This window comes from Paramormyrops kingsleyae, chromosome 5, assembly GCF_048594095.1.
Source record: "Paramormyrops kingsleyae isolate MSU_618 chromosome 5, PKINGS_0.4, whole genome shotgun sequence".
Lineage (NCBI taxonomy): Eukaryota > Metazoa > Chordata > Actinopteri > Osteoglossiformes > Mormyridae > Paramormyrops > Paramormyrops kingsleyae.
The window spans coordinates 26,829,010-26,847,622 of NC_132801.1; the positions used below are offsets into that span (position 1 = coordinate 26,829,010).

The 18,613-nt window shown below is 46.9% G+C and overlaps 1 long non-coding RNA gene across 1 annotated transcript in view; it reads right to left on the minus strand.

The window, feature by feature from the left end:
• Positions 1 to 15,790, minus strand: part of LOC140590993 (uncharacterized) — a 33,698-nt gene extending 17,908 nt beyond the window's left edge. The window contains exons 1-2 of the long non-coding RNA XR_011991876.1: positions 15,672 to 15,790; positions 7,157 to 7,262 (exon numbers count right to left, since the gene is read on the minus strand). This is a non-coding gene — a long non-coding RNA (uncharacterized lncRNA). The remainder of the gene's footprint in view (positions 1 to 7,156; positions 7,263 to 15,671) is intronic.
• Positions 15,791 to 18,613: the final 2,823 nt, after the last annotated feature.

The window sequence follows — 18,613 nt, forward strand, 5'->3', positions numbered from 1 at the left end:
AAACATTATGTCCTGCATTCTTGTCTTTTCTTATATGAGGCCAGCTTGACACACTAGTGAAAATACAACGTTACCTTACTGCAAGTTTTTTTTGTCTGCAAAAATCAATCATTTCCACCTTAAAATGGTAAACTGTCCCCGGACTTGTCCTCCAGGTGATGAACATCAGCTGAATAATGTTGTAGTAAAATAGGACTGTTTAAAATTAAAATGCAGCATTAAAATTATACAAAGCAGTATATTATTAAGCAATAGAAATTCTACAAGCTGCCTGACCGGCTGCCTGGTTTTAAAATAATAATAAAAATAATTCAAATAAAAGCAGATAGGCCATGGTACAGTGCTGCCATCGGTGGCAGGTGTGACGGTGAACCCAGAGGCCTCTTTGATAAGCCGTATGATAATCTCTCTGCCTGGGAATTATTTCTGCTGGAGTCTTATATACCGTTTTACAAACCAAACAAAGGAATTGTAGTTACTGTCATCTTGTCAGAATGAACATGGATGTCTTTGTTTTCTATCATAATTACAAAAACTCCTTGAGGTGTCTGCTACCGGATTTGAATTTATGTCTTTTTTTTCTTGGTTATGGTATCCTATGAAAATGTGCTACAGTAAAAACAGCGACTCATTTACCTTTTGGAAAATCACGCAATGTCACACTTTTCCTATTTAGAACCTTTCCAAGTGACAGGAAATCTCCAACACAACATTTCTACCCCAGTAACAATCATCAGGTGAATAGAGTGAGATGTAAGGAAATGTGTTATTCTCTAACCTAGCATCTTATTGGAAGGAGGCCAGCCGTTCAGGAGGAAGTCACATGGTTCCTGCAAGTGCCCTTTGACCTAAATGTTTCCTTTCCCTTGAATGTGACCCTCTCCCAGGGAAGCGTGCAAGCTGACACCTTGCACAGTTCCCATCATTTTTCAACATATAAAATATGAACACCTTCCCATGTCCTATTTTATCAGCGGCCAGACTTCCTGGTTTATGCTAAAAAATGACTCTAATACCGCAGCTGTAAGTGTACATAGCGCAGCTCTCACAAGCAGATTACCCAGTAAGATAAACTACACTGAGGATTAGGGCCCTACTGATCTCTAAATACCCTGTGATGGACTGGCCAGCGTGTTCCCTGCCTCGTGTGCCTCTCCTGCCGCCATGAGCTCCATCTGACCCTGTACTGGGTAAGCAGCTAGGAGATAGATAGATTCATGGTGTGTAATTACACTAGCAGGGCCAGGAACACAGTGCCGCAGGAGTCCCATGCTTAAAGTCTCCGTCCTTGATGGTTCTCTGACCAGTCACAGCCTGTACTGGGCCTGACCAGGTCGGTGTGCGCAGATAGGCCTGCCCTCTCATTTTTATCTGGATAAAGGTACGCCTTCAGTAACAAAGAAATGTGACACATTCATGTCACAACTAGGTAGGGTTACCATACGTCCAGGTTTTTCCTGTTATGTGAGTGACAGATTACAGATCTCACCTAATATCCTATCCCTACTACTAGGGATGAAACGGTTGCTAGTTTCATGGTAAACCACAGTAAAATTTCCAAGGGTTAGTATTATCGTTTGAAATTGAAATTATCAGTAAAATTGTCGCTGATTAACACGCTGTCACGTTCAGTGCCGTAGGTGAGCAGGGAAGCAGGGAAACGGAGCCGGGAAGTCAAAATAACGGGGTTTTAATTGGGGAAACAGGACCGGGGAAAACACACTGACAAACGTCAATGACCGATCTGGGGTACACTGACTGAGACACGGACTAAAAGCACAAGACAAGGCAAACGAAATAGGCAACAGGTGAGAACAAGCAGGGATGAACACGAGGTAATGAGGTGGGCGTGGCACACATTAGGAGCGGACGGAGCGGGGCGTGACATAACCCCCCCCCAAAGGCGCGCACACCGGGCGCGCCCGAGAGGAGGCGACGGACGGGACGAGGGAACAGGACCTGCAAGACAAAAGCAAGACATCAACGGGACACAGGAAACAAGACAGAGAAACAGAACAGGAACAGGGACGAAAAGAAAGACAGGACCTGACAAAGGACGGGGAACGCGGACAGACAAACCAAGAAGGGAGACACAGAAGGGGAGAAAGGCGGAACAAAAGGGCCAGGAGTGAACGGAGGAGGAACAAAGGGACGAGGAGCAGAAACAGGCGGGACCAAAGGAAAGGGAGGCGGAAAAAGGGGAGCACGAGGGAGCCCAGGCGGGCGACGGGCAGCGGCCGGAGGGGCCGCAGGCGGGAGGGAGAAGGGAGCTGAAGGGGACCACCCAGGGGCCAAGGGAACGGGACGAGGGAGTGACGGAGGGGACACGGAGGGAGCAGGAGGGAACACCAGTGCAGGCGGGCAGGAGGGGGAAGCCGCGGCAGGCGGAGGCGCAGCCGGAGCCGGCGAAGGCGCCGTCCGACGCCCAGCCGGAGCAGGGGGGCCCGGAGGCGGCCGACACGGACCCGGAGGCGGGACCGAGGACCGGCACCGAGGATCCAGGGGGGGACCCGGAGGCGACCGCCGACCCCGAGCCGGAGGACCCGCAGGCAGCCACCGAGCCACAGCCAGGGGCCGAACGGGCGAGCCAGGGGGCAGGGCGGGCGGGACCCGGGCCCGACGCCTATGTCCCCGTCCCTTACGGGACACCGAAAGGCGGGGTCCTGGGGGGCGTCGGCCTTGCCGGGGTAAGGGCGAGGGAGTCAAGGGGGAGGTAACTGCAGGCGTGCGACCAGCAGGGGCCGCCTGGGCAGGCGCCTCAGGCGTACGGTCAGCAGAGGGCGCCTCAGCGAGCGCCGCCAGCAGGCGACCAGCAGGGAGCGCCACAGCGGGCGCCGCCATCACGCGGCCAGCAGGGAGCGCCACAGCGGCCACCCCAGGCAGTTCAGGAGCCGGCAGGACAGGCGAGACAGGCAGTTCAGGAGCCGGCAGGACAGGCGAGACAGGCAGTTCAAGAGCCGGCAGGACAGGCGAGACAGGCAGGTCAAGAGCCGGCAGGACAGGCGAGACAGGCAGGTCAAGAGCCGGCAGGACAGGCGAGACAGGCAGGTCAAGAGCCGGCAGGACAGGCAGGTCAAGAGCCGGCAGGACAGGCAGGTCAAGAGCCGGCAGGACAGGCGAGACAGGCAGGTCAAGAGCCGGCAGGACAGGCGAGACAGGCAGGTCAAGAGCCGGCAGGATGGGCGCCGCCATCACGTGGCCAGCAGGGGGCGCCGTCGCGGGCACCTCCATCGTGCGGCCAGCAGGGGGCGCCGTCGCGGGCGCCGCCATCACGCGGCCAGCAGGGGGCGCCGCGGCGGGTGCCGCAGCCAGAGTGGTGGCAGCTGCAGGGACTGCAGGCAGAGCAGGCAGGACGGCCGGGTCTGGTGGGACAGGCAGGACAGGCGGTTCCGCTGACAAAGCGGCGGAAGCTGCAGCAGGCGGTGCCGCGGGCAGAGCGGTGGCAGCTGCAGCAGGGAGGACAGGCAGGACGGGCAGGTCGGGCGGTGCTGCGGGCATCGCGGCAGCTGCAGCAGGCGGTGCTGCAGGCAGATCGGCGGCGGCAGCAGGCAGCGCAGCCGCGGGCAGATCGGCGGCGGCAGCAGGCAGCGCAGCCGCGGGCAGATCGGCGGCGGCAGCAGGCAGCGCAGCCGCGGGCAGATCGGCCGCAGCAGCAGCCGGTGCTGCTGACAGGTCCGAAGTAGCCGGATCTGGAGCCAGCAGGTCCGGCATGGATACGCCTGGGTCTATCCCTTCAAGGACGGCATCCGCGACGTCCTCCAAGGCGGGGAGAAGTGAGCACGCTCTCAAGAAGAGCGTCGCCGGGTGGGCTTTCTTCCCTTTTCCACGGCGTCTCTTTTTGGTGTGGGGAAGTGCGGAGCCCTCTGGGACCCAGGGCAGCTCCCCACAGCGGGGAAGCGGAGCGGCCGTAGCCGCGTGAAGCTCAGGGTTGCGCGTTTTATTTTCAGCCCTTTTTGAGACCGGGAAGGTGGCTGGTAACGAGTCGGGGGGCGGTTCCCGGGCGGCATACCCCGGGTGCGGTAGCCAAACCGCTGCTCTCACCCTCAGCTGCCGCAGGTGTTCGCCCACCTGTTCGAGCAGCTGCTCCTCGCCGGTGTGGAACCTCCTGTCGAGGAGCTCCCAGCAGCTATCCACCAGCCGGCGGGCTACGGGATCCGGATGGCGATCAAGCCGGTTCGTCCAGGCGATCACTTCGTCCTCCATGGGGAGGACTTCCCCGGTAGCGCTGAGCTTGTTTCGGAGATCGGTCATTCTGTCACGTTCAGTGCCGTAGGTGAGCAGGGAAGCAGGGAAATGGAGCCGGGAAGTCAAAATAACGGGGTTTTAATTGGGGAAACAGGACCGGGGAAAACACACTGACAAACGTCAATGACCGATCTGGGGTACACTGACTGAGACACGGACTAAAAGCACAAGACAAGGCAAACGAAATAGGCAACAGGTGAGAACAAGCAGGGATGAACACGAGGTAATGAGGTGGGCGTGGCACACATTAGGAGCGGACGGAGCGGGGCGTGACACACGCGTTACATACTGTTCAGCATCAACCAAAGTTAGCAACAGTCTCCCAGATGTAGGTGCACAGATGCAGTATGCAACATGGGTTTGTGTCCATGAAAACATGGCGGAAAGCCGTAACAGCGCAGTAACGGCACAGTAACAGCGCAGTAACAACACAGTAACAGCGCTCCACAGATTTTTAATGTTACTGCACATTTGATACGGCTTTTGTTATATTTATATAAGGTGTTAGCTATGTTATTGTTAAAATTTATGCAAACAAAAACTGTGTAACTGTGTAATGCTGCTAATTTTATTTGTGGTTTTCAATATAAAACTTGGTGAAATCATTTCAGTTTGTGTATCGATGCTTTTTGAACATTTTAACAATACTGCATAAATTTTGGTCACCATCATACTGTGTTATTTCTAGTCACTACAGTCCCTCCCCCCTACCCCCAATTGCATTTATCTAGCAAACAATTTTACCCAAAGCAATACAGTGGTACCTTGGAACACAAACTTAATTCTTTCCAGAAGGCTTATCGAGTTGCAATTTGGTCGAGGTCCAAGTCATATTTACCCATAAGAAATAATGTAAATGAATTTAATCTGTTCCAGACCCCAAAATGACTGCCCATTTAAACCTTTTAAGCCTACCTGACCGATGACGAAAAGTATTAACAGTCAATATAAAACGAATACACACATGAAAAAGCAATAAACATGAAATAAATGACAATCCCATACTCTGAAGCAAGATCAGACACACGTGCACCACCTTCAAGTCTCGCTATAATTTCCTTTTTAAGTTCTACAGTTACTCTCACTTTTACTCTTTGGTTTGCTGCTATCACTGTTCACTTTCTTAGGGGCCATGATTACTGTATCACTAAATATACTGTAAATAAAGCAACAAAAATTCACACTGAACACGGCTTTCGCACGGCGAACTCAGTGGAGAGGTACAGTGACACTGACAGCGGCCCATAGGCATCAACATCCCAGTAGGTTGGTGTGCCTTTGTTTCAGCCCATCAGAGACACCTCTCAATACGTACAAGTTTTAGCAGGTCTGTTTTGTTTTGTTGTTTTCTGAGTTTTCGGTCGAGTTCAGGTTAGATTTTTCTCAACAGACCTGTTCGAGGTCTGTATTGGTAGAACTGAATGCATCTCGACCCATACAAGTTTTAGCAAGAACCGTCGAGTTCCAATATTTCGGTTGAGGTACAAGTCGGGAAAAAAACAACAGACCCGTTTGATGACCGAGCTGGTTGAGTTGAGAATTCCAAGGTTCTACTATATACAACTGAGAGAGCAGTGTCAGCCAGTCCTTGTATATATTGGCATTAAGGGTCCTGCTTAAGTGCCCAAAGGGGAGGCAGTTCTGCTAACCACAGGATTTGAACCAATGACCTTCTCATCAGAGGGATGGAGTTCTAACCTGCTGAGCCACACGCAGCATGAAAGAGCCAAACAAAAACAGACAGACGTCCTCACAGTAACGTAGCGAAGGCATCTTAAGGCTCGTTTGCAAAGGTAGAAACAAAGTGGGCTGAGGGGAGTAAAATTCTGAGCTTTCTCTAACCGTTAAAAAATTATTTTCCAGAACTAAAGTTATAAAATACATGGCTAATTATACAGCCATTCTTTCACTGTAATGTGAGAGAGGAATGAAGTGATTCTCCAGCGGTAGTGGGCCAGTCACTTGTCTCTCAGAAATGTCCTGCATGGTATTATAACAGAGACATGCAAACAAGCTGAACTAAGTATTCGAGCCCGAAGGAAGGGAACAGAGAATCACTGTAGGTGCAGTGGGTACGTTTAATAACAGTATGTAAATGATTTTTCACTTATGTGTCACATACTTGTCACTCCTCTCCCAGCTTTCTCAGTCATCAATTTAACCTTTTTGTGAATTTAAAAACAAACCTGCAAAATGATTTTTATTTGTAATGCAATGACATGACCAACGAAGGCAGTTTGTCATCAGCATGCTCCTGTATCGCATCACACTCTGCTTCTCTTACTGCAGCACAACATTCTTACATTTCTGTATAACCTGCTGCGATAAAAATAACTTACAGTTTAATATACTTGCTCTGCTGTTTCTTTGCAAAATTGGTTTGCGTCTATGGGAAGGAGCTGTCAGGGTCTTTAATTACCTACATCTCTCTCCAGCTGTGGCACATAGCAACCGTAAGTGACAGTCATGAAGTAAGACGAAGAAAGTTAATCATATATAAATAGGAAATAAAAGGCTGGAATGTTAAAGAAAACCAAATAGTACAGGCCATCCGAAACGAAAAGAGAATCCAAAATATTAAATAAGGGAGATGTCTCTGTCAGGCAAGTCCAACCAATTTTATTAATATTCCAAAGGGATACCTAGTGCACCTGGTGAGGACATGGGACATGCTGGTCCATGTGGTGGGGACATGAGGACTCAGGTGAATGGGGCCTCCAGAACAATTCAAACTGCGCACCAAGACCAAAGCTACATGGGTGGAGTGATAACTTCCGAGCTCCTGACACGCAGGGTAGGATTCAAACCGGCAAGGCTGCCCACTGCCATGCCTGATGGATTTTAATAAATATTCATCGTGTGGCAATAAATAAATGCCTACTGAGTTCACGCAAAACAGGCAGTGCGTTACCAGTTTTATCGATGGTGTCCCAACGATTCCTCCGTAATCATCGACTCTGTCCACAAAATTATGGCAGCTGCTCTGGATGGCGCCATCCATCCTTCCGCTCCATGTCCTGAAAAACAGGGCAAAGCAACAGAGCCAGGTTCGTGATTATATATCATGAAACAACAGATTAGGATTTGTTAAGGCTATTGTCTGGTTTGATTTATAATGTCTGATAAATCTATTTTTGGTACAACTGCAGCCACTGAGATATGTATAGAATTGTTGCATTTTTATGTCACTATAATATATAGTCCTAGTTCATCAGTATATTATGTACTATGCAATCTTGAATATTTAATATTGTTTTTGTATGACCATAATATTAATCACAGCACAAATCATGTCTAATTGTAGCTGATCTCAAACAGCCAGTGCATTTACATGTATTTTGTCCAAAGCAACGTGAGTCAGCCAGACAGCAGAGTTGTGACCACAGCACAGCTCGTCTGTTTTAAATTTAACAGAAGTTTCATTCCTCATTCTTACATTCAGTCTAGAAGATAAATGGTTTTCAGATTCATAAATCTCCGAATAACAATCTCTTATTCAGCACATGTGTCTGCATTGAAAGTACACTGTATGTAATGTCAAGATAAACAGTACGATTGTTCAGCACCCTTAGCCCCAGAGTACATTCAATACAATCCACTAAAATAAAAATAAATTTAAAAAACATGTTTTTGTTAAAAAACAATAGATATATTTTTAGACTTACTTCACAATAAAGTCTTGCTGGGTGCGACTGTCAGTTAGATGTCTGTATGTGGGATTCGTAATCTGTAATATGCATCTTTGGTTTGGAAACCAATTCACTGGCACCACTAGCTGTTCCATAAAAACCGCAGCCTGTTTCTTTTCTCCGCAGCTGGGTTTACAATAGAAAATTCACACAAAGCAATCCGCCACATCTTTAGCCTGTCTGTGACAGTTAAGACTCCACACTACAACTGTACTCTTATTGAATATCGCACTGAAATCCCTTCTGCCCACATTACAGCTTCAGTTCGTCAGGTAGGGATTCAACTGACAGTCCAAAAATGCTCCACAGGGATGCTGGCCTTCATTGACTTCCAGCTGGACCATTTTCTGGACCATTCTAGCAACACTGCTGAGTTTGAAAATCCAGTGTGGGTATTGAAATACCCAAACCAACATAACCAACATACCTGGCACCACCGATTTTGACCCCGTTCTTGCGCTCCGACACCCCTGTATCACCCCCAGTCATGAATCACTGGTGGACCTGCGGTTGGGGGTGGGGGGCAGTATTTCATCAGGGTGCAGAGTCACCCTGAGGGTCAAATCCTAGAATTACCCCTGACACGAACCTTATAAATAAATATGCCAGCTTCCCTGAAACTACACTAATCAAAGTGGATCTAATAGGTGAAATCGACTAGTGTTCATGGCTTTCATTAAGGATTTATCAGGTCAGTCTGTCTCAGGGGAGAAGCCGGCATCCCTAACGCTCAGTGCAAACCCCCAGTGGAGACCTTGTTTACCAAGGCGTCCAACAACCAGGGGCTCAAAGGGGCAGGTCTTTCGGTTGTCAGTTTCACACAAGGGTGACGGTTCTGGCATTTCAGGTACACCACATAGAATTAGGTGACTGGTGTTTTTGATGGGGCAGTGCTGAGCTATGAGTGTGTCAGGAACTGCAGTGCTGCTGGTTCTATGCCTTTATCAGCCCCATCCCACACATGACTGATGCTGTTTGTGGACAAAGTGTTCAGTCACCCCACTATTAAGAGGAAGAATCGTATAGGCCACCTCACCTCAAAGCAGAATTCAGTGATTATGTATTCTGGCAAAGCCCCCCCCCCCCCAGTACCTCAGGCTGGGGACAGGAGGAAACTCGTCTCTGAAACGGGTCTCAGTCGCTCCGCTAGCAGCATTTTAAAGCTTTTTTTCTCAGGGCAAGAACTTCCACAGTGGGTGAGAGAGAGCATGTGTGTGAGTGTATCTGATAGAGAGAGAGCTGGCAGTGAACAGCACAGTGGCGCATGATAATGAGGGAGGAGCTGTCTTCCCCCAATGCAGGGTTGCGTGATTCGAACCCCAGCATCAAAGTTCTGGCTGCAGTCCCGTCCCCCAGGTCACAACTCCATCCTCAGAAAAAAACAACCAACCACAGCAATCCCAGTGGGACAGGTGAGATGAAAGCACAGATCACAGGTAGAGGTGTGAGATCCAGCTGATGTCCGTTTGCCTGCCCAAACCTTTGATAATGTCACAAAAGGCGATCGAGCCAATTCAGTAGCTGAGGAAACATGTTTGAGAAAATATCCACTTGCATATCTGAAAAGGAAATATAATTTGATGCTTTTACACACTGCACAATGAACACAGAAAGATACCAGCTTCAAGAGTGAAGCTGGGAGAGTCTAGAAATGACCCTGCAATGAAGCCTTTCACAGAATTTTCCAATGTAGGGAGGAAAGGATATTTCCCTAGGTTATGTCATGTTAAATCAACAAGAAAACTACGAAAGGTCATAACGTGGTACAGGCTGCCTTATTCTGAAGTCTGTTATTGGAGAAGGACTGAAATTTCCAGCTTGCTCACAACAAAAAATTGTAGTTTTTCCATCAGTGTACATGATTTCCTCCCCATCACTGTATATGCAGTGTCCCCACGCAGTGTCATGTGATAGTAACCAGGATGCAGTGTGAAGCCTGAAATCGTGTTTCCTTTGCTCTTGCTCCTGCTTTGTTAATAGTCCATGAATGTAAGGCGTGTGCTATGCTCACCGAGCGCATACAGTATATATCAATCTGCACCTACGCTCAGCGTCGAATCAACAGGTGAGTCTTCCCAAGATCCTATCTGGTGGTGTCTGTGAAGAGGGACTTCGGCCGGCACTGGAGAGCTTCTCAGCAAGGCCGCGGCCTGACCGCTCAGCCAGATGGATTGGTGTGTTACAGAGGCCTACACGGGGTCAGCCTTAAACTGTCTACACGGATAAGGGCTGGGAATTCCGAGTCTCCCGGGACTCGCCTGATTCGTGCCGGTCGCGTCTCAGGGCAGCGTACGGACCTGACCCACTTACGGCTGTTTATCAAAGTGACAGACACTGCAGGCTGAGCCGTCAACCCTCCCCCACCTTTCCCCCTGCCAAGTATACCCTCCCTATTACACAGGAAGGCCCTTCCAGGCTTCACACCCCCAACTGCATGCAGCGCACCTCCCAGCCAGTGCTGTCCTGCTCCAGGACCCGGGACATCATCCTGGTACGGGCCATGAATGACAGGGGGAAGCTTTCAGAGGGTTGGGGACACCCCAACCAGGGGGAGCCACAGGGGGGGGGTGAGAAAATAAAGCCAACCGGTGTCCTGGCTGCGAGCGAGAGCCCCCAAAGGGTCTTTACTTACCTCTGTTTGTTTTGCAGGCAAACAAGCATTTTGACATTTGTTTTGAGCAGGCGGGGGTGGGGGAGGGGGTAGTGCTCCGGGTGGATGTCTGTAATTACCTATCGATTTCTGCCATGCTCCTCCCCAGCCACCGGGCAGGGGCTGCGCATAAATCATTTTGCTCTATGATATCCACGCATTCCTTCCCTTAAATTCTGCTCATGCAGCTCCTGATTCACGGTCCATTTCTCCAGCACTGCTGCTGTTCGGTGATGGGGGAGGGGGGAGGGGGGAGGGGGGGGGGGGTCACGTTTCAGCATTGCTTTATACAGCCTGTGCGCTGGGAAGCATAGCTCAAACTAAACCTCAGAAATTATACCCCAGCAAGGCGAGTGCCTTGGGAATTCAGGGCTGTATGTATTCGGTGATCCCTATCCTATTTTCAAAGTTTGTTTTGTTTAACTTTTCAAGGTGCTCATCTAAATGCACATTACATTTTGCCCTTTAAGGCACAGACACACACACTGCCTTTAAGTTGTGTCACCCGGGTTGTGAAGCCAGGAGCCTCAGTGTTGTCACGCTTACTGAGAAGCGGTGTTGGGAATGGCAGGTGCCATATTCTGGGAGGTGCAGGGCATATCTGAAAAGCGGCAGACAAGCTCAGCCCACGGAACCCCCCCCCCCCAAACAGATAACTCTAATCTCATCATCTAAACTCTCAAAAAAGCACACACAGAGGTCATCTTATATCTTAGGAAAACAAATTTTGCCTTCAGAAAAACACATCAATCAATACCTTTTTTTTTTTTGTTTAGTGTATAAGGGTCTAGTTTGAGAGATTATTAAAAGAATGTGTGACCAGAAAGGTTCCATACGAGGCAAACGGAGAGTCCCGGCTGTGCGGGCCCGCCGCGTCTGTCAGGTCCGAAACACGGCGGTGCTGCTCTTCCTGTCTGCCTGGCTCTTCAGGCGACCCCGCGGGTTCAGAGACTGACAGCTTCATTCCAGCACACTGCACACCTACATCTGCAGATGGGTGACATGCCGCTGGGCTCAGCAACATCATCACTTCACAGGAAATCCGCACTTTGTGTGTGGCATAGAGATGAAATCTGAACAGGGATTTCCACCAACCTACCCTTAAAATTAATATTAACATTCTCAACTATTAACTTCTAAATCAGTCTGTTTTTCATAATATACTTTCAGCAAATCATTCTACAGGAAGTCAAAAAGTCTCCCTATCAGTACAGACAGCGTGGGGATCTGGGGGGTTAAGATGATCAAGCGATACTCCAGAAAAACCTCCTTAAATATCTGGAGGAAAAGAGCCCCGAAACATATACTGTGTTTTCCACGACTCGCCAAAGCCGAGACTTATCTGATCGCAGTGTGACGGGGACACTGGGGGTGGAGTACAGCCTCGCTCCCGAATTCGATCATGATGGAGATACTACCAGAGGCTCCATTAGTATGATTTATGGTTTCGTTATGGTTTCTACGGCAACCGAGCCTTAGCATGACTGAGTGCGACTCGAGTTACTCTCACACATGTGGTTCAGCAGGGAATCGCTCGCCATGAGACACCCCCACACTGCGACTCATTGCACCGTAAACACCAGCAGGAACGTGCGGAGGAGCACACAGCCTGTACACACACACACACACACACACACACACACACACACACACACAGAGGCTCGCAGAAGCCTTGTAATGGTCCTTCTGGTAATTCAAAGATTCATTATTGGGGTTAGGGTGTCTTAGGCTCTTTAGGCCCCAGCATCCCCTCCCATCCTCCTTTTGTGCTTTGACACGAAGGTGAATGTGGCACAGAAGTCAATCCCCGTCTGTTTAAAGTCTCTCGTGACTCCCAGCCGCTGCAGGTGTGGTTTAACTCTAAAGGCGCAAGTATGTTCACTTTCTCATAGCAGATGGTGAAGATAGTAAAAGTGAGACATGACCCTTCGGCGACATCATTGTCATGTCAAGCCCCAGAACATCGCCACCTACTGGTGAGAGAAAACACTATGACTTTACAGCACAACCCATGCGGTGATTTTCTCAGGGGACAATGAACACCATGTTCCTGCGTAACCATGCCTAACCTCGTTAGTTCTCTTCTCCTCGCTGGAGCCGATGGCCAATCAGCCGTTCTGTCTTGTTCACCTGACCTTTCGTCTTTATGCCATCCAAAGCCACCAATCAGTGCTGCGATCCACAGATCGCTCATTAATAATCCCCTTCTGTCAACACCATCCATCATCCCGTCTGTCTATCCATCTCCCCCTGCTTCCATAAACCCTGTAAGCCAATGAGGCTGTTCTCTTAATACGCTGGCAATATCATTCCGTTTGGAGATTTAACACATTCCCCACAGGATATTTGGTTTGTAATCCTGACCGTGTCTTTCCACACCCAGAAGCGACTTGTGATCTGCAGCAGGCCCTTAGCCTTTTGCTCACCTTCGGCTCTGGAGATGGCTTTATAGTTTTAGATCCTGCTAAATTGCATTCTGCAAAGCCACTCTGTGTTGGGTCTATTTAATTAGCTTACAAATAAACCAGCGTGCGAGTCACCCCCTTCACAGAGATTTTCACTTGTAATGTGCACACTAGTATACATGGTGGTTGACAGGGCCAGACCCTCAGGGAATTGGAAGCAGGAAGCCACAAGCCAGCAAGGATCTGAACGGCTGCTTGTTAGAATGAGCCGCGATTCATTCCAAATGTGTTTTTTTTTCTCTACTACTTCTCTTTCCGCATGGGATCTCATATGACACATGTGAACTTTATAAGGAGACTACTTTATAAAACTACTATGATTTAGCATAACAAACAGCACATTGCTGGTGTTCCAGATGGGTTGTACTCCATTGCAAGGCACACACACATGCGCGCACATACACATGCACACATACGCATACACACATGCACGCACACACACGCACACATACACACGCACACATGCATACACACATGCACGCACACACACGCACGCACATACACACACATGCACACACATTTGCATTCATGGCTTTGTGGGGACCCTCCATTCATTTCTACGGGAAAAACTCTAATCCCAACAATGACAACCTTTCCCCATACCCAGCAATAACCTTAACTATAAGTAACCAAACAAAATACAAGTCTTTTGGCATTTTTTTTATTGCAGTCACACATTTTTAGAAAATTCAGTTTTGTCTTGTGGGGACTGAAAAAATGGTCCCTACAATGGGAAGATTACAGGTTTTTATCACAGTTTGGGGACACACACCCAGACACTACAGTCCCAACACACCTAACTGCGTGAGGAAACCCAGGAAGGGGACCATGCAAACTCCACACACACATTGGTGATGGGATTTTGAATCATCAACCCTGCAGGCGAACAGCAGCACTGCTACGCACTGAGCCGCCACAAGTAATTGGCACAAAGAGGTATTTTGACACTGGAAAGATTTTTGGATTGTTTGGCTGGAAAAGAACAAGTGTTTCTGTTTTTGCGACATGCCACAGATCACTTCCTCCATCTTACTGCTGTGGCCAGCCGCAGTGTTCAGGGTATGATTGATGGTTTTTCTTTTACCTAATTGTGACAAACAGTCACTGTTAATGAGAACAACAGGCGAGACTTATCTGCTTTACCAACTGAAAGACAACCACCGCTGACCCATCTCATCACGTTACATCACGGCAGGAGTGCCAAGGCCCTGGCTGTCTCTTACTACAAACAGCGTGTGATGTACTCTACGGCGCCCCCGCTTTGTGAATCAGTGCTACTGCCTCATTCCTGTTTGACTATTAGGAGAGGTCAGAGCACTGGGGCACACGGAGGCGTGAAAGTGCTGATGTGGATGAGCAGAGGCTGGAAGGCAGGCTTGGAATATTCCAGACTCAATGGAGGAAAGTTCTGCCAACTCTGTTTTCAGTAAACAATACCCATTGATTCTGACCAGATTTTTAATATTGTCTCCGATATGACCAATATAAACTTACATGAAACAAGGACCTCATTTGTTTTTTACTGATAAATGTGTGTTGTGCACATTACTGCATACATAAGTGACAGTTACGAAGATGGATTACACTGCACACATTAAGCTGCATAAATAGACAGCTTATTCAACTCATTCCCAGTTCTGTCATGACTAAATATATCACCAAAAACACATGTTTAGTCTTTATATAAAAAGGTGTTCCCTGCCATTGGTGATTCTGACAAGCCGAGATAATCAATGTGAATGTTGATGTGAGCTGGACAAACAGGAGATCTGTGCTTCAAACCGACAACGATACGCAGTATGATGATACCTTCAATAAGAAATGAGCATTCTGAGATTCAGGGGTAGAGTTATGCCTTATCTTTCGAACTTTGACTTAAGTGGCCGATAGCTTATCAAATAGCCTTAGCAGAAGGAGACTTGTGCTGTGTTCCATTTGAACTGGGAAGACAGAATTTACAAGTTGCTAGTCGGAAATTTCAACTGGAACACCCCAGAAGTCGGAGTTCTGGCTCAGACATTCGGAGGAACCTCTGCAACCCCGACCTCAGAATCCAAGATGGCTGCACCCTTCATTAATGGAAGTGAAAGCTGTGGTTAAATAGCCTACTGTTCAATAGCACTTATGTCTTACTTGTGTCTCATTAAATCACTCGTACACACAGTAATGTCCAACCACTATCTATGGACATGTTCCTATGGAGTCCGCATGCACCAAATACTGCATAATGCATTGTTATCAACTGGTATTGCTAACAATGGCTAACAGTGAACCTGGCTGGAACTGGTATTCCTAAATGGGTTTCTGACTTGTACTAGAACACGGTTAACTCAGATATGAAATCATTCCCAGCTTGGACCTCCAACCTCCAAGGTAAATGAAACACAGCATTAGCCAGGTACCTCAAAATAAACTGATAAGATATTTGGCATAATTTTAAGTAGCTGAAGAACTACTAAGTGCAGACTATTGCAGTACCATAAACGATACAATAAAACTGATTTATGAATGCTTTGGACCTGCCCATTAGAGAACTAATACCAGAGAGAAATGGGACAATTAAACCACACAAAAACAGTTTCCTAAGAAATAACTAAATAATCATAACATTACCAGACTTACCGTGAGAAACATTCATCTCACTTACATGCAGTGCGGAGACAGAAGCTCCAGTGCTGGCTTTGGACACAGACTCGATAACTACTAACAATTAATCCATTCAACTCTTCATGCCTGAAAAGTTTGTGTTTGTTACTTCGAAGTGGACAGACTTTTTTTTTTATTAGTTGTCCTGGGCAATGACGGTGTGCTCCTCCTGGTGGTCGCTTATTTAATGCATTTCAGAAGACAGTACAGATATCAGAGTATTAAGGAGAATAATTAGTACAATGAGTAACGGGACAGCAGGAGCAGCTGTGCCATTAGCCTACAGCGTGCACAGCCTTCTGTAAAATAATAAAATGCACTTTCAGGGCTCACACTGAGCTTTCTGCAGACTGTACATCTCCACACACTTCAGCTTTACACACTTTCTTTGAACGTTACTCAGTGAAGGCGATATTTTTCAGTTAACAAGTCTTGCTGCTCATTTGAAAGACTTCTATGCTTGTGTACTGATCTCATTATGAAATTAGAATCACTTATTATCATAACACATGGCACTACAATACTGTCACACTACACTACGAATTTGATGTGATTTATAGTGCATGTTTTGTAATACAGTGGTACCTCAGTTCTCGAACTCATTAGAACTCGAATTTCTTAAAAGTCGAACCAACCAGTTCGAAAAAAATGACCTAGAACTCGATCTGAATCTCAGAAGTTGAACCGTGAACGCCAACCTAAGATAACTTGTACGCGCGGGGAAATGAGTCACGCGGCAAGTCTCTCAGCGGAAACAAAGGGTAACGCTTCAGTCTCGGCCTCGCATTCGCTGTGATAGCATCGTGCATGTTTACACTAGCTGAATACATATATTTAGATAGTAAAAATACATTTAGACAATGATTGACAGTAACAGTAATTATTATTATATAATACATTTAAAAATTAAGATTTCTTATTAATTATTTTAATATCATTAATAATAAACCATTAATACATTTAATTATAATAATATTGTCGTGCCCAGTGGGAGCGGAACAGAGACAAAGGCGCAGATGTCAGGGTATCGGGGAATACGGGGTTTAATTACAGGTAAGTCAGGCAAAACGCAGATGGACAATAAAATTACCGGACTGGGGAAGCAAACTGAAACGCGGACGAAATACATAGGACTAATGACAACAACCAGAAACAGCTGATCACACAGGGATTCCACGCGGGGTTAACGAGGGGGTGTGGCACACGGAAGGAGTGGACGATCGGGGCAGGACACATTGTTTTTTTTTTTTCAACTTTACACATTGTTTGGATACATCTATTTTCTTACTTAATAAATTACTGTTTTGATAAATGTGCTTAGATGTCTTTAGTACAGTATATGATCTTCTTGTTTTATCCTGTGCATTTTGTGTTTAAACAAAACCATATTTAGGTGTAATTTTTTGTGGCCGGGAACCAATTAATTGGTTTTCCATTATTTCTTATGGGGAAAATTCGATCAGAACTCAAACTTTTTTGGATTCGAACCTGACTTCTGAACGGATTAAGTTCGAGTTCTGAGGTACCACTGTACATGTAATTAATAAATGCAAAAACCCAGTTCCTTGACTGGTACCACACACAGCTGCCCCTTCATTATTGATTTATTTATTGCACAATAAATTTGAAAAATAAATGTATTAAAACTAATTTAATAATGCCTAATGTTGGTCCAAATTTGTCATGTCTATATGCAAGGCCACTGTCTCCATTTCTTATTCTTGAGAGAACAACGCATGCAGACATGTGCACACACACACACACACACGGAAACGTGCATTTCATTTTCAAGTAATTTTTACGGACGAGCATTAGGACCACCTAAAACGAAAAAATATACAACATTTTGAGAATAAAGTTGCAAGAATAAAGTGAAAATAAACTCTTGTGCAGAATGAACCCAGGAAGCAGTTGAATGTGAGGTATCTGTATGGTGTCGACGTGTAAGACGATTTACCTCCTACAGTCACTTACACCTCACAGTCACTGACAGGTGTCGCCTGTTTAACTTTCGACTTTTTTCTTGAAAGTTTACTTCGTCTTTAATCTCAGAACTTTTGACTTTAATCTCAAAATTTTTTATGTAATTTCCCTTTTAGGTGTCTTAATTTTTTTCTATGAAAAACAGAAAAAAAAAATTTCATTATAGAAGGTGATTGAGTAGTATTCAAACCACAAATACCAAAGTAAGGAGAATATATAACAGCTGACTCACTGAGGCAAGCCAGTAGTAGATCTGATGATCCAACTGTTGCAGATGCCTGCATCACTTCACTGGATCTAGGCAATACATGGACTGACTTTTGAAAGATTGCGGGAGGCTGACTGTCTGGGTCCAGCTGATTATCTCTCAGTTTGGGGACAGATGGACCAGAGCAGGAGGCAGAAGGGAGGGGGGGGAGGTTAAAAGGGCTGGGTGTTTGCAGTGTTCACTGGCTACTCTCTTAATAAATACCTAAGCTCTACAGAAGTGGAGGTAATGAGATGTAATAGGAAATTGCCTCAGTGAAGGACAGCAGCATAAGAATGTGGTGAGGACATACAGACCGTGACAACTGGGACCTTTAAACACCAAATCATAGTGTCACATCATGGGACAACAACTGTGTGCTCAGAACCAATCCTCTCCTCAGCACCTTGAGCTACAAGAAAGACTCCGGCTTTTACTCTAGACCAAAATGCAAAGGGTGCGTTTAGATTCCTGATGCTAGTCCCTGAAATAGGAGCTCAGTTCTGGTGCCTCCTCTGATTGTAATTTTTGTACAATAAGATGAGCAGCATCTTGTGGATAAAGTAATGGGGCTCGGTTTTATGGGAGAGGTAGATCTCTGAGATACATGGTTGCAGGTCTGTATGGGGCTTTAAGGTGAGAAGCATTACTTTATATTCTACACTAAATTTCAATGCTGGTCAGGAGT